The sequence below is a fragment of the Triturus cristatus genome, chromosome 6 (assembly GCF_964204655.1).
Source record: "Triturus cristatus chromosome 6, aTriCri1.1, whole genome shotgun sequence".
Classification (NCBI taxonomy): Eukaryota; Metazoa; Chordata; class Amphibia; order Caudata; family Salamandridae; genus Triturus; species Triturus cristatus.
The window spans coordinates 428,002,336-428,029,549 of NC_140589.1; the positions used below are offsets into that span (position 1 = coordinate 428,002,336).

The following is a 27,214-nucleotide window of genomic DNA, read 5'->3' on the forward strand; positions in this document are numbered from 1 at the left end:
GGTAAGTGTATAATGAATGTATCTGTTCGATGGCATGTGTGGCTGTAGATACACAGGCTTTGCATACTCCTGCCATCGTGTTGGGTCCAAAGTTGTGGTAGTTGTTTTTCTTCAAAGAAGTCTTTTGAGTAATGAGACTGAGTAAGTGTATAATGTATATATGTGTTCGATGGCATGTGTGGCCATAGATACGCATGCTCTGCATACTTCAGCCATCTTGTGTTGGGTCCGGAATTGCCCAAGTTGTTTTTGTTCTGAGAAGTCTTTCGAGTCACGAGACCTAATGACTCCTCTCTGTGATATTGCACATGAGCATCGACTCCTTTGTTATATTGTTTTCTCTTCGCTGTTGGGTTTGGACATATGTGCCTCTGCTGTGTGTTTCGACTCCGTTCTGTACGATTCTTCGGTACTTTACTGTCTCTGACGGTATTGTTTTCAATCACACTTTTAATTTCTGCGCTACTCCTAAATTTCATTGGTTCGGCTTTCGGCCGATCACCCTTTGGGGTGCCACCCATCTCAGGCCTACTCCTGCGTGTGCTCGTTTCCATCGAAGATGCCTTTCTGATGAAACTCGCACCCTTCAGATTTTGCCCATGTTTCAACGCAAAATATCTGCACACCGATCAACACCTTGTGTGCAACTTGTGCCTTTCGCCAGACCATCATAAAGCTGAATGTGATGCTTGTAAGTCCTTTCAGTCCAAGAAATCCCTACGAGATCAAGGGCTAGTCGATTGGAAATGTCTTTTAGAAGCAGAGGTGACACTTCTGACATTTTCGGCAAGGAGCGAAGAGGGGGTCTTCTCCCCTGATGAAAGCTCCGGCTCGGACGTGGAGGTCGATATGGACATACACAACCTTCCATCCAATCAACGTGTAAGTACTATGACCCCAGTCCCTGCTCCAATGCCCAAGCGGGCCTCAAAATGTTCTCACATAGAGGTCGCAGGACCACCACTACCTTCAGGACATTGTCGGATCTGAAGGCCTGTTTCAGATGCACTGCCGTAGGGCCCGTCACCAAAACTGATACTTTCGGCATCTATCTGAGAGCGACTTTCAGGATTAAGCCAGCAACCAACCACATCTATCTCGCTTCCAAGCAATAAACCAGTTTCCACACCGAAAACCTCGGTACCTGAAAATTACGGAGCCTTAAACTTTCTAAACCTTCATCAGCTTCCATGTCTCCGTTCAAACCCATTATTGAAACCAGCATTTGGAATGCAATAGGTCACACATTAGCGAGAGTTTAAGCTATAGGCATTGTAAATGACAATGCCTTTTATTTATGTTTTAAAAACCAAAACATAAATAAAAGGCAATGTCATTTACAATGCCAATAGCTCAGACTTGCGTAAATGCGAGACCTACTGCGTTGCAGATGCTTCTTTTCGGAAGTGTACAGTAAAGAGTCCTGTGGGGAATTAAATGAAAAATGTCTCTTTTTTGACTCCTTTCCCCACGATGAATGACATGGTGAATGAAAGTCGGATGAACTTGTTTTTGGAAAGGTTTGTGCAGACTAGTTACCACCAATGGTAATTGAGAAAACAAACTTTTTCAGTCAAAATTCTGATCTAACCATACAGCTTTGAGTAATAGGTCATCACACTTATGGGGTAAATGCTTTAAAAATTGCTTCTTTTTAAAACGGTTGCTCTGTTGTAAGAAATACAAGCTTGCTAGGCTTGCGTCACTAACAGTGAATCCAAACTGCCAAATCAAGCCACGGGGCTAATCACACAATAACAGCCCTGTCATGTGACTAGTGGGAAGTGAGATCAATTTAGTTTCTGCAGAGTTGTGTACTAAGTGGATGCGTCAATCGCCTGCAGCTGCAAACCTCGGCATCAAAAGCATTAACCTCAGGGCAGCAAAGAGTTAATCCTTCCTGGCAGCGCCCCAGGCCTTGAATGCTTTGCCAGTGTTAAAGGTGAATGTGCCTTCTATTGTTTGACCAACTTCTCATGCGAAACTCTTCCTGCTGCTTCCCCTCAAGTGTTACACAATAACGGGGGAAACCCAAAAATCACTAGACCTGGGTCAGTTATAGTACGGCAAAAGTGGTCACAGTGGAAGCAACAATTCATCAAAACACATCACCCTGAATAACCACATTAATCGATCAGAATTAAAATTCAAAAGGAAATGTTATCATTTAATATGAAACGAGTAATCAATGTAATTTGCATAAAAGGTGCTCCAAAGAAAAGTGATAGTAATGTGCAGGGAAATGTGCTCATGTGAGGGTTTCGTGGAGAAAGAATGGCGAATTGTGCAATACATGCAATCTATTTCCAAAGACCTGTCTGGTCGTTAAAATAATCGGAATTGAGATACAGTTTTAAAAAGATACCGCCTATCAATCACTGTTATCTAACTGTGGGTAAAAGGCCAGTGCAGGTATGTAGGGAACAGTAAACGTTTCGGCCCCAAATTTAGAGGAGCATTCAATCCTTAGCCTGGGGTCTACATCAGGACAGGGGGAGCCACCTTGTTCTCCAGGAAGAATGTCCGTGGAATAGATCAAATAAATGGCAGAGGGACGGGTTGTCTCAGGGTTGTTTAAGTGTTAATGGCACGTGTCATCATATTGGTCCACCATTGAATCAATGATCCTGTCGGCATCGGCAAAGAAAGTCCTTATTATGAGGAATCCGTCCGAATGCAAGGGTAATTTAATCTTAATCGGTCGTGGAGGAGTCAAGCCGTGTGTGGGAATTCTAATTGATCAATGTGGTTATTCAGGGTGATGTGTTTTGATTAATTTTTGCTTCCACTGTGACCACGCTTTCCCTCAAGTGACGTGTTCTTAACCTCATCTCAGTTTTCCAGTGTTCAGCTGTGCATGAGTAATGCAGTGACTTGATGTGCAGTGCGGGTGGGGCGAGAATGCGCTCGCCTGGGTCTTAAGAATGCTTGTCTGTGTTAATTTCTGAATTGCTCCATCCTTATCAAGAGGATTTAATTTTCTACTAAGAAAAGAAAAATTCCAGGAAGACGTTTTCTTTTTTTTTACATCGCGCACCTTTGACCTCCTTAAAGGCATCGCTGAGTTTCCCGCATTTGTCTCCCAGGGCCCCTGAAGAGCTCCCCGTTTACTACGAGTTAAACAAGCCGGTGTTCACAACTGCGCATGAGAAACCCTCCTGCAGTAAGAAAAACTGATTAAAGAAAATAGTGCTTACGGTCTAAAGAAGAACTATCGTGTAACAACCGAAGTAAAAGGGCCAGTCCTCATGGAAGGTTACAAATGAAGACAAGGCGGTACTAATGAGGGATGTACAAGCCTAATAACTAACAAGAAGCCAGCGTTTACGAAGGACAATGACACAAGCCAATGACAAATATGGGCGGTGAGTGGGCGGGGCTTCAAGTACATACTCAAATACAGCATGGCTCGCAGAGCAGCTCATGAACTGCCCAGGCTTGACCTAAAAATGGACATTCGCCAATGGAAAATTTAAATCCAGGAAGGTACAGGGCAGATACTTGCTTCTCCGCCACCGAAAAGGAAGCTGTCCTTTCAAGAGGCACTAGACTGTCCTGTGCCTCAAAAAAGTTAAATAAAAGATAAAACCACCAGTCTTACACACCAGCCTCCTCGTCCTCCTCCACCATCACATCCTCCTCCTCCATCACTACCAACACCACCATCTCCATGCCCTCCTTCATCTACACCTCCTGACCCACTTGTTGCTTCACCTCCAGTGTCACCAGGTACAGATGATGGGGGGTTTAAAAGGGCTGTTAGTTGTTACTCTTGCGAGTAATGGTATGCGAACTAAAAGTTCCGTACTAATGGATGTTTACCGTTAGAGTATCCTGACCCTTTGAATGCATACAACACTGATCCCTTTACCCCCTAAAATCCGGATCTATATCCCGCTCGTCGCTTCCCGCAAGAAGATGCCTCTTTTCAGAAATGTATTGCTGGGGGGGGAGGCAGCTTTCCATAGTGTTGAGCTACACAAAGAGACCCTACAACAGGGCTTTTTGTTTGATATCCTCTTTACCACACACGTGCACATGCTTCCCAGCAAGATGAGACATGCTGAGGAAACTTTTAAAGAACCAGTTCATGATTGAGTTATCACCCCACGGGTGGACAAAAAATATAAGGCAGCTCCTTCAGACCCACTCTTTATCAGGGGTCAAGTTCCACCGCACTCCATAGTTGGAACTACTGCTCTTTAAGAGAGCTGAAAGCCAGGCTACAGGGGATACTCCACCTCATCAAAAGGAGAGTAAATGCATAGATGCTGCTCGGAAAAGGGTTGCAGCACAGCCAGCTAATTATTGGTGTGTTGCCAATTTCCAAACTCTTCTGGCCTGCTATGATAGAGCCCATTGGGATGAGATAGAGGAACTCTTAGAGTAGCTCCCGGAGGAACACCGAAAAAGGGGTCACAAAGGGTCAGACGATTATCAACAATTCCATCCTATGTGTACTACACATGGCGAATGCAGCTGCTAGGGGTGTTAATACCAGCGTGCTTCTTAGACGACACGCATGGCTTAGGTGTTCTTGTTTCAAACAAGAGGTCCCCTAGGCAGTACTAAATGGACCTTTTGACAAGGAACACCCTTTTTGCTCCACAGGTTGACCCTACCTATCACGAAATGAAAAAGACACTGACACTGCTAAGGCCTTGGGAGCATTACGGACAGCAACTTCTATGGGGCCCGTTTGTTGTGCAGGCTACAGGGGTGCATATAAATTCACAACCACAGTCTCCTCCAATTCCTAACTAAAACTAGGCCAGTCTGCCTTCAGTAAGGGTTATTTTGTAGGTTCTTTCTGAGGTGTAAACAACAAGGGAAGGGGCAGGGGTGTATCCGCAAGCGGAGCAACACCCCCCTGCAGAGGAGTCACTACTGAATCCTTCCCCCAACCTCTCAACACCTGTCCGCGGCAGACAACAATATTTTCACCCAATCGGGGAGTCCATCATCACAGACCAATGGGTACGAGCCATTATCCAACATAACTATTGTCTGGAGCTCATTACTACGCCACCCAACATTCCACCTCCCACTCATAGGTTATCACAGGATCATCTAATACTTCTTAAAGAAGAAGTCAAAGCCCATCTTCTCAGAGGGGCTATAGAACCTGCCTGGCTTCAACAACAAGGATCAAGGGTTTATTCTTTATACTTTCCCATTCCCCAAAAACATGGGTCACTGAGACCAATCTTAGAATATAGTAGTTGAGAGGTCTGGAATCCATCAGAGCATTTCCATATGGTGACTACAGGATGCTATTCCACTTCTCCAACAGGGTGACTTCATGGCAACTTTGGACCTGAAGGACGCCTATTTCCATATACCATTACACCCTGCCCACCTCAAATACCTCAGATTTGTCATAGCAGGCAAACCTTAACATATCAAATTTCTACTGTTCGATGTGACCACAGCACCTTGAGTTTTCACAAAATGTTTGGCAGTGGTCGCCGCACATCTGCGAAGACCAAACGTTCACGTATTCCCTTACCTGGACAATTAACACAACAAAGCCAGTCCCCACCTACAGTGCCAACCGTACACTCAATTGACAGTGGATCAACTTCACAGACAAAGGTTTTCTATAAATATCCCCAAGTCTCAACTTCAACTGGTCCGAATTCAACCCTACTTAGGAGCAGTCCTCAACACACAGGATTAGTTTATCTCAATCCTACTCGAGTTCAGAGCTTTCAGGTAACTCTACCACAGTTCCAGCCAAAAAAAACTCCCACATTACGGACTGTGATGCGTCTGCGAGTATGATAGTCTCTTGCATTGCCATAGGTCCCCCAGGTGAGATACACATGCGTCCCGTACAGAAATGTCTAGCTTGACAGTGGTCTCCATCACAGGATCACCTCGAAGATCTAGTGTTGATAGACTGCCGCCCTCACCGTTCTCTGCAATGGTGGAACACCGACAACCTGGCAAAGGGGTGGCCTTTTCTGGACCCTGTTCCTCACCTCACTCTCACCACTGGCACATCAGAGATGTGTTTGAGTGCCCATATACAGTTCTCAAGATCTGTGGGATGCCAAACTTCAATCCCTAAACATCAACTACATGGAGCTTCAGGCGATCTTCCTAGCACTAAAGGCTATTTATTCCTCATCTATCTCTCAAGGTTGTCCTAGGCCGGATACACAATATGACAGCCATTTATTATCTACAAAAACAGGGGGCGACACGGTCTTCTCAGCTGTCACAGTTGTCTCAGAACATATAGAACTGGGCTCTTCACCACCACATTCATCTCTTGGTGGAATGTCTGCCGGGGGCGACAGCAATTTTGCAGACCTGCTCAGCAGGATGCAGCAACAGACCCACAAGTGGGAACTCCACCCGCAAGACCTCATTCCTTACTTTCAAATGTGGGGGTTTCTTCAAATAGACTTTTTTGCCAGAGCCGAAAACACAAAATGCCCAAACCTCACCTCCAGGTACCCACACCCACTATCCAAGGGCAACAAACTATGGATGAGTTGGTCAGGGATATTTGTCTACGCTTTTCCATCTCTCCCTTTCATTCCATTTCTGGTTCAAAGACTCCGGCAAACATGATCCTTGTTACTCTCACTTGGGCGCGCCAAGCCTGGTTCACAACATTTTTAGATCTCGCAGTAGTTCCACATGAGAAGCTCCCCAACAGGCTGGACCTTCTCACTCACAATTGAGGACAAATCAAACACCCAGACCCCAAAACTCTCAATCTAGCAGTTTGGCTCATAGGGTCATAGAGTTTGGCTATCGTAACTTACCACAAGAATGTATTCACATTCTCAAGCAAGGATGCAAGCCCACAACTAGAGCATGTTATGCTGCAAAATAGAAACATTTTGTTCGTCTTGATAATGTTATATTATAGAACATATAGCTGTGGGAGTTAGTAGCAAATGCATTTGAAATACCCTAGAGTGCGGACATGCCGACATAGACTTGCTGCAGCTTTTTGAAGCGGCAGTTTTAGATTCCTATACTTTTATTTTAACATCCAGGCTTTTACAAATCTTGTCCTTGAAGGCAAGGACAATATAAGTTCCTTTTTTTTAGGTCTCGCCTACGCAGCGCGCATAGGAGACCTTTAGCTGTCATACAGCTCTTTTTCCAAGCACATACTCGTGCTTGTGGCAGCATACAGCTTGCGGTAGCGCGTAGCGGCGCGCCACAAGCACAAGTGTGTGCTTTGAAATAGAGCAAACAGCTGCTGCTTAGCCCGCGCTCGCACGTGCACTCCCCCCCCACCCCTTCCACTTGTTTACTTCAAGCCTCAAGGCTCAAGCCCGCCCAGCTGCATGTGTTGTCTCCTGTGTGTGCGCGCGTGCACTCCCCCCACCCCTCCCACTTGTTAACTTTGCCTCCCAACGGAACTTACGATGCTTAACATACCACGCTCCTTCATGTGACACTGCACTAAGAGCGTGGCCGGCTGACGGCACTTTCATTTTTAACTTGTTTTTAATCTGCCAAAAATCGCCGTTTGTTGTGTGCCTCTCGCGGAACACCAGCTTGGGCATTCTCTTGTACTCCTAAAATGCCCCACCCGCACATGCCGGGTAGATGGCACCTGCATTTATTTTACTCTGCCTGGCCAAGCTTTGCAACAATCGTTTGAAAGTTCAGGCTGTGTTGTTGAACTGCTCTTTTTTTTTTTAATTGGTGCCCACTGTGAATGAGCTACTTTCTGTGCTGAAGCTTCTCCAGTATATGTAGTTGATGTAATGTCCTGCAAGGTCCAGCAGTGTACAGCACATTTTATTTTGTTTGTATCTTATGTGCACAGCGGATCAAGAGCCTGTCTTATTTTTGTGAGTATTTATGCAGAGTAGTAAGTAACGCTGCTGATGCACACGTACATGCAGATCAGGTTGGGCATGGAATGGCTTACTGGCATCCGAGGTATGTGAAACGCTTGCTTGAGCTCCCCGAGAACTCCGGCTCTTAGGACTATACGTATTATTTTAGTGGCTTTAACAATTCCTTTTGTGGTGTGCTCTTTATAAATGGCCAGTAGTAATATTATTGTCCTAGGCTCTTGCCACCAGAAAATACTGACCTAATCTTGGGTATCCTTTAAATCATCGAAGGACTACGTGGTATTTTCTTAAAGGGTGTTATTGGAATTTGTATTCAACTCATTGACTGGTTTTTTATTTGCAGTTCTTATCTAATTTTTCTGGCGATAGGGCCAGGGAGTTGAATGCCAGTTGAGATAGGACTTTACTAGGTGAAAACAAGAAATAAATGGACTTTTATAACACCTCTATTTTAAAGGTAATTGCCTTTGTGTAGTTATCAATTTGTCTGTGTAGCTGTGTCAACTGTCTGAGTGCCAGTTATGTCAGACGGAAGGCCTTTCTTTTATGAAGCAGCATTTAGCATTACAGAGCAGCTATAAAGGCTTCCAAGTGCTGTAAACTTTCAACCTCTTCTCCCTCTCATTTACTTTAATGGAGGAAACCTCTTGCTTGTAAAACTCCTCCAGGCTTCAGCTTTGTAAAAATGATTGCCTGGATTCTCACAGGAGAGCATTGCTCTGGAAGAGCAGCCCCTGGACGGCAGTAATGTGTGACTGTGCAGTCAGCTTCCAGGTGAGCTGAAACCTTGAGATTGTACGTAGTTACAAACAATATAAAATGCTTTATGTTTTTAATTTTCTGTTTGAAATAATAAATGTTTTAATTTGAGAAAGACAGGTAACATTGGATAACATAAGGAAACAAGCATTGGCATAGCAAATAGGTCTCGCCTTTGGGGCCGTATAAGTGTTTAGCCATGCAACAGTTGATGTTGTTGCACCAAAGATATTATGCTGCATAACTAATACTTATAAGGTCCCAAAGATGAGACCTATTGGCCATGCCAATGCTTGTTTGATTTCTGCCTGTTTGCCTCCTGCCTCAACTTGCTCCACAGATTCCTTGTATAGCTCTGAAGATCGCATTCAATAGCTGTCAGGTGACTGCAGAAGGGAATGGAGATTATATATTTGAGAAGCTGCGAAAGTATGTGTCAGGAGCATTGAAGGATACATTCCTAGGTCTGAGCTAGGCAATGAACTCCCTGCCTCCTGCTTACAAAGGTGCGGTTTCTCCTCAGACTAACTTTATGCATGTCATAGTGATTTAACTAAAATCTAGGATAAAACAAATTCTTAGGTCTAGCCCACAGTCTCTAAATTTTTTGTGATAACTTCAAAGGCCTGTGCTGGGCACAGCTCTTTTAGCACTTGGACATAGTCTAGGCATTCATGTTTATAGAAGTGGGTCCTTGATGGTTACATCTCTATATTGCAAGATCTTGTTCCATCAGATTGTAAATCTATTCTTCAAAACTTGAGATTGGCAAGAATGCTAGCAATGCTATCTATTGGTTGGTTTAACTTTACAGTCAGCCCGCTGTACATATTTCAGAATCAAAATTTGCCTAGCTTAGTAACGGTATGTTTCAGTTCTATTAAGGACACGGAGGCGAGGATTATGCTTTTTCCTTCTTCGCTTTATTAACAACATTTTTCTCAGCAGCCTCCGAAAAAACCATCCAACATCTTTTTATCCCAACTAAGGGAAAACACAATCTTTAAGGAAAAATTAATAAACCATAAGTCTGTACTAGACTACAACTCCCATGAGTCAAAAGTCCCTTCCAATATTAGTCCGTTCGTAGTGCCCGCTGCTGCTAGAAAGGCCTTTCACAGCAGTTGTCCCTCCTCTTTCTTCGCGCGTACGCTTCGGAATCATTGGCTTTGCTTGGAACCATCATTTCCTGAAACAAACATATTCCGTAAGAATCTCTGGAACTGTACAATCAATCGCAATAGAAATCCAGAAGCATACATCAAACCAGCATTATGCATAACATGCAAAACAATGGTCGAAAAACTTTACTTACTGCCATACGGGTGGGTTCGCACCAATTGTGCTAAGGGAGGGATAATCCTCTCCTCCGTGTCCTTAATAGAATTGAAACTTACGGTTACTAAGCTATGCAAATTTCGATTCTATGTCCGGACCGGAGGCTCTGATTATGCTGGTTCAAAGCTTACTTACCACCAAATGTGCTATATCCACCACCGGTTGGAAGTAAAACCCTCTAAAAGTGGAATCCGAAGACCAGTTCGCGGCTCGCATCAGATCCTCCAAGCGCCCTCCCAGGGAAAACGCTTTTGAAGCCATTGACCCCTAGCGGAATGAGCACCAAACTATTTTGTGTCTTTCCCCGCCTCTTGCCTGACCCAACGCACCCACCTAGCAATGGTGGGGGACGAGACTGCTTTGTGCGGTTTCCTTAATGCAATAAGAAGTTGTCTCTCGCCCGGAAGGTGCAATTCAGAGCTTTTTTTTTTTTTAAAACAAACTTTATTGGGATTTTCATGTGGAGGTACATTGCAATACACATCACATTGAACACTGTGATTATTCAGAAAGTACAGGCTACAATTCGGGCATTGTGCACCATCTGTACCCATTATAGTGTTGTCCACAATACATTCCAAAATGTCCCAAGACAGCTGGGGAAGCCACCAGTCCATCCCAGTGTTGTGCATTACATTCCTAGCCTACGAACTATTGTATTCAAGGGGAGCTGTGTCCGCTCAACTGTCCCACAACCCCCCAAACCCTCCCGGAACCCACCCTCCGTACCCAACCAAGCCACGAAGAAAACCATCTTAGTCTGGGGGACTCTGAGCATACCCCTGGGGGGAGGAAAGAAGGGCAGGCCGGAGTAGAGACCAACCCCACCCCAAGCCCACGGAAGGGGGAGGAAGGAGGCCGGTCCATGCAGCACGAGAGGGGGACCAAATGGACAAACAAGATCCCCACCATGAAGTGTGGGGGGGGGCCGAGCGCCCCCCCCCCAGCGGCAAGGTGCAATTCAGAGGTAATGTCCTCGTAAGCTTTAAGGCAATGCACGAAACATAGTTTGGGTACATCCAAAAAGGCCGGGTATGAAATTGTTCTCGAAGTCTATTTTGTTCGAAGGCCAATCTTAAACGTCACTCCATCCGGAGTAAACACTCACGCAGAAATGTCTAGCGCACGCACATCTGAGACCCTTCGACAAGAAACCAGACATAGCAGCATGGCCAATTTAGCAGAGATTTCCTTCAAGGAAAGATATTTATTAGGCTGCCAGGACAAAAACAAATTAAGGACCACATTGACATCCCACAAGACCGAATAACGCGGCTCCGGGGACAAGGACAAACTAATACCACTCAGGAGCTGACAAACGATAGGATGTTCGCCCACGGGGGCACTCTCAGCCGGACAGTGGGCCACTGAAATAGCTGAACGCATTGCATTAATGGTTTGGTATGCTAGGCCGTCCGTCGCCAATTCTGCCCAAAAATTTAGAACGGGAACGACGGGATCCAAGCCCTGTCGAAGACACAAACGAAACAACCACTTCGTCCAGGCGGACCGATATTGTTTGGAGGTGCTTGAGGCCCAGGCCTTTGATAAAAGGGCCTCAGCCAGTTCCGAAAGGCCTGGGAGCAACCAGCGTCGCCTGAAAGCCGCCATGCCATGAGGTGGAGAGAACCCTGGGCGACCAGGCGATGCTGCTCCCCGTCCGTATTCAGAAGAAGATGAGGAAACTGGATTGGAAAATCCCAAGAAAGTTCCAGAAGAACTGGAAACCACACTTGATACCTCCAAAACGGTGTCACCACCACCTCTGCCTTCTGACGGCGGACCTGAGCTTCCAATCTCACAATCATGGAGAACGGAGGGAACGCATAACTCCATTCCTGACCCCACTCCTGCAGAAAAGCATCTGTTGCCTGCGCAAGAGGGTCCGGTCTCCAACTGAAAAACCTTGGAAGTTGATGGTCCAGACGGGACGCAAACAGATCTATCGAGAAAGGGCCCCAAAGGCTGAACAACCACTGGAAAACTTGAACGTCCAGCTTCCATTGGCTGGAATCCCGTAAGTGCCGGGAATGCCAGTCCACCACCTGACTGGCCTGGCCGGGTAGATACTCTGCTGTTACGAATATGTGGTGCTCCAGACAAAAGCCCCAAAACTCCTTCGCCAAGTTCGCCAGAGTCTGAGACCGAGGACCCCCCAGGTGGTTGATGTAACGCACCGCGGAGACATTGTGCATTTTCAACAGGACGCAGGAGCTAGCTCTGTCTCTGGTCCAACACTGGACCGCAAACGATCCTGCCAGAAGCTCCAAACAGTTGATGTGTAGCGCCTGCTCGTCTAACGACCAAGCGCCTCCAGTAGAAAAATCGCCGCAGCGGGCGCCCCACCCCGACCTGATTGCGTCGACTCTATCACAATGTCGTGGGGCGGCCCCGAAAATGGCCCTTCCATTCCAGGCGTCCATGTTGGAGAGCCACCAGGACATTTCCTCCTTGAGCTCCTCTGATAGAGGAACCCTCTGGTCGTACGACAAGCCTCTCCTGAGATGTGCCTTCAGGCGTTGCAGTGCACGATAGTGCAGGGGTCCCGGAACGATTGCCTGGATGGATGAGGAGAGTAGGCCCACCACCCGGGCAATCTGATGGAGGGAGGTGTGCGACTTGGACACGGTCTGCCGAAGCAGATGTCGAATCTTGGCCATCTTCCGCGGGGGAAGGCTCAATGACGTGTGGACCGAGTCCACCGCAAACCCTAGGAAGACTATATTCTGAGTTGGACGTAGAATTGACTTGTCCCCGTTCATTATGAACCCCAAGCCCTGCAAGAGGGAAACCGTCTGTTGTAATTGAAGAGCCAGTCTTTGAGGGCATTGTGCCATGAGGAGGATGTCGTCCAAATAGACAATCATCTGATCACCCTGGCTCCGCAGAAACTCCGCCGCTGGGTGGAGAACTTTTGTGAAGCACCATGTTGCCGTGGATAGCCCGAACAGAAGGACGGTAAACTCGTAAACCTGTTGCCTCCACTGGAACTGCATAAAACGGCGGTGAGGGGGATGGATCCGGACTACTAAATGCGCGTCCTCGAGATCCAATTGCGTCATCCAATCGCCCGGAAGGAGAACATCCCGAAGGAGATAGATCCCCTCCATCTTGAAGTGGCAGTACATCAACCAACCGTTTAACTCTTTCAAGTTGATGACCGGCCGCCGCCCCCGTCTGTCTTCTCCACTAGGAAGATATTGCTCAAGAAACCATGGGGATGCAGAGCCGACCGACAGATTGCCCCTTTGCGGAGGAGCTCGGAAATTTCCTCGTCGACAAGACGTGCATCGGCCATGGAAAAACTGATAGGATGAGGAAGACCTGCCTGGCGGAGTGAATCGTAAAACTCGATGTGGAAACCCCAAATGGTTTGCAGGACCCAGGCATCGTTTGTGATGGCTCCCAAGGCCTCTTGGAAGGCTGCCAACCGACCCCCAATGCGGACTTGAGAGGGAGAAGTGAGACTTATCGCTGGGTGCAGGACCTCCTGCGTTGTTCTTGTAGCCTCCGCGGTCCCAGAATCTCTGTCGTCTGGTCGGGTAAAAGTTGGTAAAATTGGCGGTAGTGTTGTACTGACCCCGCCCGGAGCCTTGTCCCCTGACGGGGTTGTTCTGTCCGCCACGGCCGGTCGCGCAGCCACTGCCACGACCGGCCCCACTGGAAAAACGGGACTGAAAGACCCGTTTAATATTGGACTGGGCTTTGTGAAGCAAAGGTGGCCACAAACTTTCCCAATTCCTACACAAAAGGATCCCCAAAGAGGCCTCCTTCTGCCACGGCCCCCGCCTCGGACGATGCCAAGTCGCCCAGCTTGGGGTCCAATTTAATTAAAAATCTACGCCGCCATTCAGTCGAGAGTGCGCAGTTGGTGTTACCCAAAAAGATAATCGCCCGCTGGGCCCTGTTCTTAAGAACGTCAGGAGAGATGGTGGATCTTATGACCTTGGTCTCCTCAGCCATATCTCAAATGTTTGTTAATGGCCCTACCGCGTCTAGGAGTTTATCCTGGCAGGAACGACAGGAGCGGTCTATGCCTTTACGTGGGTCTTTCATATATTTGGCCAAGAAGGTGGCCATCTTGGAGTCCAGCTCTGGCGTGTGGGTCACCTTCCCGCCCAAAGTCGGGCGAGGACACTCTGCCCTTAGACACCCCCTAGCATCCTTCTCCAAGGGCTTCCAGAGGCGACCCGCCACGAACTTTGCCACCTTGTGCCCAGGCCGCCGACCGCGAATGAATACTCATCTGGGTCCAGCATGCCCGAGGAATCCTGTGGTAACTCGGCGGCAGAGCTGGCCGGACGCCAAGACCGCGAGGACACTTCTTCATCATCCGTATCCACTGGCGAACCCCCATCCGGCAACGGATAGTCCGGGACAACGGATCCCGCAGTGGCCAGGGTTGGAGAGGGCGCAGGCGGTGCCACGGGCGCCTTTGCGAGAAAAACGCGCTTTTGAGGCGGTCAAAAGCGTCCTTGTCCACCCCCTGCTGCTCCCCCGAGCCCTCCTCCGTGTGACCCTTCTTAGGTAGTGGCGGCCTCTCCTCCTGGGGAGGGATAGGAACCGGCCTCGGGGAGCCTAAATGGGAGTATGCCAACTTAGCGAACTCCGCTATAATGCGGTTAGATAGACGTTCCTCCATAGGCCCCACTACATCATTCACACAACTAAATATAGACTAATCCACCGCCTCAAAAAACTGGTCATCCAGAGATAGGTATTGTACCTGTTCTTCTTCATAGAACTCTGTGTGGTTCATTGTCGCCTTGGGGAAACTATACCCCCTACACAAACTACAGCGCAATGCGCCAACGCAGTCCTGGCTGTTGACTCACAAACCACAACACACGGCCCACCAAAGATAGCTCCAGATAGAGCCCCCCTTGAGCTATAAGGGGAAAATGGCCACTGGGAGTAAAAAACCCCAAACAAGAATCTGGGCAGCCTGAAAGACCGCAAGGATTCAAACACGGTGAGAACACACCGTTATAGAGGCCGCACTTGCCTCGCGCGCGCGCGCAAGCCCTTAGCTGCCTGACTGGGCTCAACCGCCACCCAGCGCACGCGCGAACAGCTCACCGGGAGCGCCGTGTGCTACACTTGCCCGCAGGTGATTATCGCGGCAGCGCCGCTGTACAGACCCCCACCGGGGCGTGAGTGTTTAACTGTGCGGGAAAAATACGGACCCCCGAGGGGGCGTTCAGGTGTGGCGGTACGGGAACAAGGCTCGCAGGTCCGTCGGGCTCGCCGCGCATCTCCTCATCTAAGGAGACGAGCCGCTGAACCAACGAAATGCTTGAGCTCCCCCTAGCAGCACAAATAGGAGACCGCGGCTAAAGGAGCAGTCACGGAAGGAGCGAGAGCGCTCCCTCACCTGAAAGGGAGTCTGAAAGAGAAACCAAGCCCACAAGATTCCTCAACAGCAACTCCGGGTCCCGTTCACAACTGAGACGGGGGCCCGGAGCCAAAACAAGCAATTAAGCACAGCCATACAATAAAAGGCACAGAGGAAGAAAAGGTGACTTATCTGGAGCAGCGAAGAAAGAGGAGGAACAACTGCTGTGAAGGGCCTTTCTAGCAGCGGCGGACACTAAGAAAGAGCTAATATTGGAAGGGACTTTTGACTCATGGGAGTTGTAGTGTAGCACAGACTTATTGTTTGTTAATTTTTCCTTAAAGATCGTTTTTTCCCTTAGTTGGGATAAAAAGATGTTGGATGTTTTTTTCCGAGGCTGCTGAGAAAAATGTTGTTAATAAAGCAAAGAAGGAAAAAGCATAAACGTAGCCTCCGGTCCTGACATAGTATCCAAACTATCATTTGTTGGTGCACCGTCTCACCACAAACACTTCCTTTCTGGGCTGTAATCCTCCGTAGACCAGTAACAATGTTGCCAAATATTCAATTGGTCAAAAAGATGACAGCATTATAGTTAAAACACCTGCTGCAACTTGGTAAGATTCCAAATATTCCTGCAACATCTGCTCTGTGTAGTCTTAAATGAAAATACCATTACGGAAAGTTTAAGGCCCCGCTGATAACAAAAGGCACATGTTAGATCTTTTATTCATTATTGTGAAGGAGGGCATCTGAGTTAACACTCTAAAGCTAGCTAAATGGCCTTAAATGACGTCATTTTGTTGCTCCAATTTAAACAAAGTGAGGCATATGGAAAACAGTTTTCTTGTATCGGCATTGTCATTTGCTCCAGACCTTGGAAAGAGTTCTTTCAAATTCTATTTTAACCTGTCTTTAAAGTATTGCTTTTCAGAGTTACTGTTGTACCTATACAAAAGGATATATACAACAGTTGCTCTCTTGTGGGGGGATGAGTAGCTTTGTGGAATATGTGTATGTGCCTTCCGTCCTAATACACTAATATAGGTGAGTAGTTCTGGTCTTGCAGCAACACTTTAGCTAGGCCTATATTAGCTTCCTTTCTTTAGAGTCCACCTCCCTTGATTTCTCATTTACTGCGTGCTGCTGTTCGGCGGCTCACCCAGCTCCCATGGCCCTACCAGTTTTTTCTTGCGCCTTCTCGGTACATCTAACGGAGACTGCCTTGTCCTCCTGCATTGCTTAGTTATTACTAAGTCACACGTCTCTCGTTTTCCATCGCCAGCTCTAAGCATTAGACATTATCCTTTACTTGGGCCTCTTTCCTGAATCTTTTATGATACTCTTTCCAGTTGGTGCTGCAAACATGTATTGTTTTTTAGTTCATATCTACTGTTTTTCTATTCTTTTCGCCCTATGGTGTTTTGTGGTGTCCTCATTCTTCTTGCTGGTCAGCCATCTTTTTTTTCTTTTGTAACGTATTACTTCTAATGTAAAACGATTTTAATGCCCCCAAGCAATGTATTTTCTATACAAAACTGCATAAATATATAGATCCATTGTGTGGTTCTTTATATATATTTTTTTAACATACTTTATTGAGGACCGTGGTAACATTAGCAATACAAAAAATTATTGCAGAAGGTCATTTGTTTTTTGTATAGTTGCAACAATACAATTGTGCGAATCCACCGACCAGTATTCAAACAGCGGTGCCGGAAACGAAATCCATGTACTGTAGCATCATGTCAAATATTTGCTGATCATGAAATAAAGTCATCTAAAAAATCGTGAACTTGTAGCACATACATATTTCCAATTACCCCATCCAAACCTATCTATTTTCCACCCCTCCCTATCCCGCCCACCCCGTACTCCTGGTCTGAAGAAGTCAATGGAGCTGTTAGCCTAAGGGAACTAATAGGGTTTCTCCAGGGGACCTACCCCACCCATAATTGAGTTCTAAATACCTCAGATTATGGGATAATTAAGGCATGTGATCACAGAACCGCACCTAGAGTCATGGTGAAGGGAGGTACGGTGGTGGTATTAAATCTAGTAGTTCAAGGTCGCGTAACATAATGTCCCATGTCATGGAAATGGGATGTTTCCGTAAACCTTGATCTTCCTCCCTCCATAGGGCTATGCACTCTGCTTTCCCCCACTGTATTATGTCTGCCTACCAGCTGGATAATGTCGGGCATCTGGGAGATTTACACCTCATGGTAATGGCCCGTATCACCAGTATGAGGGCCAAGTCTAGGAATCTGTTATACCCTCTGTGGGCCTGTACGTCTCCGAAGGCCCAGGAGACACTCTAGGGCGCAATCCGAGACAGATAAGTGTGTGACACCTCCCCAGTAGTCCCGCAAACGGGGGCATGACCAAAGCATATGGAGGAAGTCTGCTACGTCACCCCCGCATCGAGGGCAGTGGTGGTGTGCCTCAGGGAACATGCAATGGATTCTCTGTGGAGTGAGGTACGACCTGTGGAGAACCATGGTATGTATAAATTTTAATCTGACATTACGGGAGACTCTTTTAGGCTGTTGAAGGATGCATTTCCAAGCCCTATCTGTAAGTTCGATGTTAGCATCCTCGGACCATTTTGCTCTGAGGGCCGAAAGTGGGATTGCTGAATGTGCACGTATACCCTTGTATAACCATCTAACTAGGTGTCCCCCGTTCCCCATATAATATAGAAGATGAACCAAGTTGTTGCGGAGGTTCTCTACGTTGTGGGGCCCATGTAGTCTTGATGTAGTGGGAGACCGTAGTATATAATAGGTATAAACGTGTGGGTGCCCCTGTCGCTTGTATGAAGGAGTCGTGGTCGAGTAGATTGCCCTCCCCAAAGAAAGCTCCAACCTCCTCCACTCCCACCTCAGTCCAGGCCCTGATCCTGGTCTTTGTAATCCTGCCCTGCGGTGTGGGGATACCCAACAGTGGGATGTTTGCCGAATATGGGGTCGCTGTAGAGGCATATGATAACGCCTTCCTCCAAAATTGCATTGCCGTCCGTAGCAGAGGAGGGCTGTCTGTATGGAGTTTGACATGAGGCAGAAGTAAGGAATGTAATGCACCTCGCTTTAGACGGACATGAAGACAGAAGTTAGTTGCCTCATAGCTGCGCTAGCGTGAATGCCTCATTGTTTTTTTATGAATACTGCACATTTGATTTTAAACTGAATTTGCCTCTGCACCTCCGTAATAATTTGAATTGTATGCTCACCTAACTCCCCGGTCCACCGCAGCAACCATCGTGCTGATTGAGTGGAGGGAGCAGTGCTGAACAGAGTAAAATCACCTCTCACCCTCACCACTTCCTGGAGGGACATTCGCGGGCGGACATCTTGTTTGGGTGGCGCTCTAGCGTTTGGGGGGATTTGGCAATTTAATCGTAGCATGGCGCCGACGCGCAGCGGACATGAAGACAGAAGTTAGTTGCCTCATAGCTGCGCTAGCGTGAATGCCTCATTGTTTTTTTATGAATACTGCACATTTGATTTTAAACTGAATTTGCCTCTGCACCTCCGTAATAATTTGAATTGTATGCTCACCTAACTCCCCGGTCCACCGCAGCAACCATCGTGCTGATTGAGTGGAGGGAGCAGTGCTGAACAGAGTAAAATCACCTCTCACCCTCACCACTTCCTGGAGGGACATTCGCGGGCGGACATCTTGTTTGGGTGGCGCTCTAGCGTTTGGGGGGATTTGGCTATTTAATCGTAGCATGGCGCCGACGCGCAGCGGACATGAAGACAGAAGTTAGTTGCCTCATAGCTGCGCTAGCGTGAATGCCTCATTGTTTTTTTATGAATACTGCACATTTGATTTTAAACTGAATTTGCCTCTGCACCTCCGTAATAATTTGAATTGTATGCTCACCTAACTCCCCGGTCCACCGCAGCAACCATCGTGCTGATTGAGTGGAGGGAGCAGTGCTGAACAGAGTAAAATCACCTCTCACCCTCACCACTTCCTGGAGGGACATTCGCGGGCGGACATCTTGTTTGGGTGGCGCTCTAGCGTTTGGGGGGATTTGGATATTTAATCGTAGCATGGCGCCGACGCGCAACGGACGCGTGCAGCGGGCGCGCCGAAGGCGCGCACAAGGCAAGCCCGTCTGCGCCCGTCCGCGCCTCGTCGGTGCCCAGGATCAGGAATCCGGTCCGACCTAACCCAGCTGTTGACAAAAATTCATTAGTTTACTCCAGTGCCCAGCTTGTAAATATTGGCCACCTCACCAACACCCCTATCTGCCCTCATTTGCACACCTGCTCGCCGGAATTTAACATACCATTCCGCTGTCCCTCATGTCCTTTCATGTTGTACACAACTAACAGTTACACGACATCAGAAACGCCCCTGGTGCGACGAAATAATTTTAAACAAGAACATATACATGCGGCATTGATTAACTCGCGGTCACTTCCCAAACACAGATATGAAGTAGCAGACTTTATAGTCAATCACAAACTAGATATCCTATTCATATCTGAAACATGGGGAGACCCTTCATCTGGCCCAGATTTTTGCACAGCATCTCCAGAGGGCTTTAGTGTTCTAAGACAGGACAGAAATAATAAATCAGGGGGGGGTCTGGCGATTATATACCGAGACACATACTCGGTAAGAATTGAGATGCTCCCCAATACAACCTGTGAAGCATTAACCTTTTCTATAAAAATCAACAACTCTTACACTTTCAGAGGAACCCTTCTATACCACCCCCCAGGCTCTCGCACAGGATTTCTCACCTCCTTAGACAGCCTGGTGGAACCCGTGGTAGGAGAAAAAGATTTCACCATGTTATGTGACTTTAATTTTCATTTGGAAAATCTAGAAGACAAAGACACTACGACCCTGCTTACTGAGCTGGAGACGATCTCCCTTCGACAGTTGGTTACCGGTCCCACACACAAAGCCGGTCATACGTTAGACGGGCTCTTCACCAGCAATCCCAACTTATCCATCACTAAAACATTACCCCTGACTTGGACCGACCACTGGGCAGTACTATTTACCATCCAGGTAAAAAACAAAAACACCCCTCCCATTATTCATAGCAGGCCCAAACAATTCAGAGCCTGGAGCCAAATAAATCAGCAGCTCCTCAATGATCAACTATCAGCATCTAATTACGAGCCTATAGCCAATCCTACACTAGCCTCCTCTAAATACACCAACTGGCTAAACAATGCAATTAATGTACTGGTACCCCTAAAAAGTCTGTCAAATAACAGGACGTCTCCTTCAGCGCCTTGGTTTTCCGAGACCCTAAGATTGGAGAGGCAGCGCTGCAGGAATCTTGAGAGACATTGGCGCAAGGATTATAACGTCGCTGATAAAATAAGATACAAAGAGGCAATACACAAATACAAACTCCTCCTAATCTCTGAGAAAAGCAAATATTACACCAACCAGATAGAAGAAGCTCAAGACTCCAATAAGAGTCTCTTTCAAGTAGTCCTTAAATTATCTGGATCTGCTGCAAACCCCTTGCCTGCGCCTACCCAAGATCTATGCGATGCCTTGGCCACTGCATTTCAGGATAAAGTCAGTAAAATATATAACAATTTTACTACACAAGTAAGAGACAATCGTCCAATCTTTTTGGGAAATAACAACAACTCCCCCTCTTTCCCGTATTTTCATCAGGTCTCAACTGAGTTAATTAAAAATCACATCCAAACAATAAAATCGGGTTCCCCAACAGACCCCTGTCCCCCTTCGGTCTTAAAGCTCATCCCTGACTTATTAGCACTTAATCTCACAGACATTTGTAATGCCATGTTTAATACAGGCACCTACCCCACAGTCTGGAAAAGGGCAACCATCAAACCACTGCTGAAGAAGCAAAATCTTGACCCACTAGATACTAAAAACTACCGACCTATTACAAATCTCCCTTTCCCAGCTAAAGTCTTTGAAAAAATTATGAATACGCAACTGGTCGATTACATTGAAGAAAACAACCTTTTAGATGAGACACAATTTGGCTTCAGAAGGGGCCATGGGACGGAAACTACCCTTATTAAGGCTGCAGATGAAATCAAAGCCGCTAGGGACCATGGTGGATCAGCAATTTTGATATTGCTGGATCTATCAGCGGCTTTTGACACGGTCGATCACACCACCTTGATCGACCGTGTCTCAAAATTAGGTATTAACTCCAAAGCAAAGGAACTTTTGGCCTCCTTCCTATCTAACCGCTCACAGTCGGTGAGTCTCGGCGAATTCAATTCCCTTCCATTTACACTCCCGTGTGGAGTGCCACAAGGTTCATCCTTGAGTCCGACACTATTTAATATCTATGTGTCGGACCTAGCCAAGGTAATAAAAACTCATGGAATTAGACTTACAACCTACGCCGATGACACACAGCTGGTGCTTACAATAAACAATGACGGAGAAACAATTGCAGCCAATTTCCAAACGGGCATGCTTGCCATCAGTTCTTGGATGGATGAGAATTGCCTAAAGTTAAACTCCGACAAAACGGAGGTAGTAATATTTGGCAAACTACATCCAGCCTGGTCCCCGACTTGGTGGCCAACCACCCTGGGACCTCCACCTACTCCGGTACCCAAAGCCAGAAACCTAGGGGTTATATTTGATGACAAGCTATCCTTCCTAGCCCACACAAACACCATTGTCTCATCATCCTTCTTCATCCTAAGAACAATAAAAAAACTGCTCCCGTTCCTTCCCCCAAATGCAGGAAAAACACTGGTTAGCATGCTAGTGTTCTCAAAAATTGATTATTGCAACGGCCTGTTGCTGAATGCCCAAAAGAAGATCATTAAGAAATTACAGATGGTGCAAAACGCCGCGGCCAGACTGATAACAGGTACTCCCAAGTACAACTCGATCTCCTCAGTGGTACGCAAGCTGCATTGGCTACCAATACCGAGCCGTATCAAGTTTAAGGCCCTTTGCATTGCCTTTAAGGCCATTCACAACTCAGGACCAGTTTTTTTTAAAAAAGCCTTTCAGGCCCATGTGCCTCATCGAACATTACGCTCTTCAACTGCTAATTTGCTTAAGGTTCCTCGCACATACAAGGCATCCTGGGGTGACAAGATGTTTACCATTGCCACTGTTAAGCTATGGAACTCTCTCCCCCAACACCTAAAAACATGCCCAACACTAATTGGTTTTAGAAAACTTATAAAAACGTGGCTTTTCAATCAGTGAGCACCTCAATAACTTCTTCCTCATTCTGTCCGTAGCGCCGAGACACCTACGGGTATTTGCGCGCTTTATAAATTGTTTAAATAAATAAATAAATAAATAGATCCCTAGGTGTGTAACCGAGTTATTATAAATTCTTTCCCGCCGTCCAAAAGGAGAGCCACTGAAGCGGACTAGCATAATAGTATGCTCTGAGGTCGGGGACTCCCAGGCCTCCATCATCAGAGTCCAGTTGGAGTTTCTGCAAGCTCTTTCGTTGTCGGCCCGCCCCATATGAGTTCGACTAATAAAGTATTCAGGGTTTTAAAGATAGACTGTGGGACCACAATGGGTATGTTCACAAAGTAGTACAATAGGCGAGGGAGCATCACCATTTTGGAGATAGCTATACGCCCCATCACCGATAGAGGCAGGGAGATCCAGAAAGCCACACTAGCTCTAAGGGCCGTTATAGCCTTTCCCAGATTGCCATCTAGTTGATCCAGCTGTGTTCTATATATTTGAATGCCTAAATATTTAAACGTGGAAGGGGCTACCGGCAGAGAGTACGTGCCAAATCGTAAATCGTCTGGGTATGGTGTGTCTCTAAAGAAATAAGCCAGGGATTTCCTCGGGTTTATAGCCAGGCCCGACACCTGTTCAAAGTTGGAAAAAAAAGCGGGAAGGGGTTCGTTATCTGCAGTCAAATCACGCAAATATAATAGGATGTCATTCGCATAGATTGAAATGAGGTGGGTCGTGCCCTTAATGGGGATGCCCAGGCGGTCTGTCGATCGCCTGAGTGGCACCGCCAAAGGCTCCAGCGCGAGTACGAATAATAGGGTAGACAACGGACATCCCTGTCTGGTTCCCCTATGAATGGTGTATTGTTGGGAAATGTAGCGGCCCGTGCGGGCTCGGGCAGTGGGGGAAGTGTACAGTAGGCGTACCCATTGAAGATACTTGTCCGGAAACCCGAATCGTTGAAGTGCCAAAAACATATAATCCCAGGACAGAGAATCAAAGGCCTGTCTGAGATCCAGCGTCAAACACCCCGCGGTCTGATAAGTGCCCGGGGTGGCACTCATGACGTAGTGTAATCTTTTCGTGTTGAGGGATGTGCTGCGGTTCGGTAGCAAACCGCATTGGTCGCTATGTATGAGAGTAGTGAGGTAGGGTTGTATGCGGTTAGCTAGAGCTTTACTCAGGATTTTATACTCGGTCGCTAGCAGGGAAAGGGGCCTATCATTGGACAAGTCAAGGTTATCTCGTCCCGGTTTTGGCAACGAGGTGACCAGTGCTTCCATGGTGGATTGTGGCAAACGGCCGGCCTCCAGAGCAGTCTTATATACGGCCTCTAGTGTGGGGACAAGGACATCTGCATACGTATGGTAAAATTCGATCGGTAGCCAGTCGAGCCCAGGTGCCTTATTACGATTCAGACCCTTAATTGCGGTACGGATTTCCTGCTGTGTGATAGGGCCATCAACTTTTGTACTGCAGCTGAGAGTACCAGGATTGTGAGATCTTGCAAAAAGGCCACGATGGAAGGGGTCTTATTTAGTTTAGGTTCAGTATAGAGATTGATGAGATGTGTATAAAAGGCCTTGTTGTTCTCTCGTTGTGTATGAGCCATACTCCAATCTGGTGCGCGTATCTGCAATATAGGTGGTGGGTCAGGTTTTTCTCGTATTAGACGGGCAAGCAGTGACCCGGCTCTATCAGCCTCAGAGTGTTTGCGTTCCATATAGGCCCTGTGATCAATCGTCGGTAAGGTTTCTAGTGTTTCAGCATGGTTAATACGGGCATTTTGCAACGCCTCCCGTTTATCAGGGTCCGACACTGCCTCTTGCTCCAGTACAGTCATTTGTTGTTCAATACTGATCAGGTTGGGATGTCTCCTGTCGGGCTCCTACAATCTGTCCTATGGAAGCTCCCCTTATCACTACCTTTAGTGTGTCCCACTCTACAAGGTTAGAGGAGGCTGTGTTCCAGTTTTCGGCTAGATAATTTGTAATGGTGGTGGAAAGTCCTGTTCGGAATGGGGCATCCTCAAGGAGCTGTGGGTGCAATTTCCAAGTGGGTACCGGGGTAAGCACACAGCCCCAGGCGAGTGTGAGCTCTAGGGGGTTGTGGTCAGAGAGGGTCTTCGCTAGATATGTGGAATGGCAGACCTGTGTGACAATGGAAGTTGAGCAGAGAAATCTATCAATCCTAGTATGGAGGCTATGCACAGGAGAGTAAAACGAGTATTCTTTGTGAGTGGGGTGTAAACATCTCCAGACATCCGCAAGCATCCAACCTCTTGACCAGGTGGTAAATACGTCGGGTAATTTACGGGCATTCGTACCGTGCAGTGGGGGGTGGGATCTGTCCATATTAGTGTCCAGGACTGCATTCCAAACCCCCCCCCCCCCCCCCATTACCCAGGGGATATCATCCCATTCCGCCAGTACTGTACCTACTCTCTGAAAGAAGTGGTCTTGGTCATAGTTAGGGGCGTAGACACTGCCCAGAATCACCAGTGAGCCATTGAGTGTACCCTTAAGGAGAATGTATCGCCCTTGGTCATCTATGCGGCGCTCTAATTCAACAAAAGGAACCCCATGGCGCACCCATATAGTCGTCCCTCTCGCGAAAGCAGAATAATTAGTAGAGTAGACCTGACACCGCCATTTCTTGCGTGTTTTTTGCGCTTCAGACTCAGTTAAATGGGATTCCTGTAGGAAAACTATATGCGCTTTACGCCTAAGGAGATAAGCGTGGATACGGTGCCTCCTCTGGATCTGGACCCTAATGTGGCAGCTGTTCTAGGCATAAAGTTTTAGACTACGTAAGGCTCCACTTTAGATGGACTTGATAGGCTAACATCGACCAGGAGTCCCCATTCTCTATAACAATAAAAAGACTTGGCTCTGCGCCTGAACTACGCTGGGCCCAACAACTAGCAGCAACTATCTTATAACCTATAACGGTGCATACGCTCTGAGGGGCGTCGCCGCCATCGGCCACAAACATGGCCATACTGAGGCGACGGTCTCTGCGGCTCGACGGAACCCAGAGGGGGGGGACACATCTGATCATGTCCGTGACAGTGTTGTCGCCCATGTTTCTCCGAGTGATCAGGCGGAAACCCTGTATATCAGTGAGCATTGTCAGTAACATAGGAGCAGTCCCCTACTCCCATCCCCAACACCAAGCCAAGCGTAAGTCAAAATCATACAAATACAACATAGCGACAATATTTGCAAACAGAGCATAGACAAGGATTTATTGGTCTCTGATAGGCAAGGAGCACATCTTCTGCACAGTAGTGCACATCACAGGGGGACCCCGTGCCACGTCACACGTAGTATGTGACCTAAACCCACTTCAGGTATCGATGAGATCGTCGGCCGTCTGAGGCGTGATCGTGGGGAACAGATTAATACTATGTTCAGAGTCTGAGTTAAGGGTGCTATCCTCCGAGTCCGTATGAGCTTTGGCGGAGTCCTCTCGGAATGTCTCGGCGACCGCAAGGGCCTCTTCCTAATAGTCGCTGCTGGTCACGTGAAGGTCCGGCACCGCTCCTATCCTGAGTGGTGGTTTGGGTCCGGCGATGACTTAGTCTCTGCGATTTGCCGGATCCTTGCGAAGATACGACTGCTTGACTACCCTGGCTTGCTCCAATGTACATGACCTCAAGCCATTCCTCCGCCGGGCTTTCAAAGAAGTGAGTTTTCTTGTCATAAATGACTTTCAGTCTGGCTGGGTATAAAAGGGCGTATTTAAGCTGTGCTTTTTGTAGCTTTTTCTTCACGGCTTGATAGGACGACCTCTGTCTTTGAAGCATGATGGTATAATCAGGATATAGGGAGATACGATGGTTTTCATACTGGATCAGTGCTTTTTCTCTTGCTTTTTGTAAGAGGATATCGCGGTCCCTATAATTCAGTATTTTTACTATCAGAGGTCGAGGCGGCGCGCCCGGTCTGGGCGCTCCAGTCGGAATTCGGTGAGCTCGTTCGACACAGATGTAAGGAGACAGACCTTCTTGTGCTATATGGTCCTTGAACCATGTTTCCATAAATTCTGCTGCATGCGTACCTTCACTGAGTTCCGGCAGGCCTGTGACGCGGATGTTTTTTCATCTGTTCCTGCCTTCCGCATCCTCCACGCGGTCCAGCAAGCCCGTCACCTGCTGTTGTAGTTGTTGAAGGGTCGTGGTGTTTGCAGTCACTCGAGGATCCATGTCTTGGAGGGCCTGGTCATATGCCTTAACCGTATCCGCCAGTTTCCCATGGTCAGCCCTAAGTAGGGTAAGCCCAGTGGTGAGCGTGCCGATTTGTAGTTCGAGGGCTGCCCTAGAGTCTCGGATTTCTTTTAGTATTAGATCTAGCTTGTCTGGCGCACTAGCGATGAGTTCAGGAGACGCAGTCCCTGGCGAGGGGGGCCGACTGGAGCCCACCGGCTCGGAGGGGGGGGCACCTGCACCCCAGTGGCCATCCATTGTTTTCCCACGAAACTTGCCCATGCTGGGCGTCGTCCGCAGCGGGTAGCCGCGTCTATCAGTTGCCTGTGGTAGGTATGCAGGTGTGAGGATGGAGGGGGGCCCCACTACTTCTCCCTCCTGGACAGTCCCGGACTCCCACAACGTCACTACAAAAAGAGGTGCCTCCGCAGTCGGTCCACCTGGTAATCTCCTCTAGAAACCGGGGCAGCGTATCTGTGCCACGCCCACCGGACCGGGACCAAGCAGCCGTCGGAGTCTCATGGAAATATCAGTAAGGAC

The 27,214-nt window shown here is 47.6% G+C and overlaps 1 protein-coding gene across 1 annotated transcript in view; it reads left to right on the forward strand.

Moving 5' to 3' along the window:
• FBXO9 (F-box protein 9) overlaps positions 1-27,214 on the forward strand; it is a 518,999-nt gene that overhangs the window by 115,131 nt on the left and 376,654 nt on the right. The gene's annotated exons all lie outside the window — the stretch shown is intronic.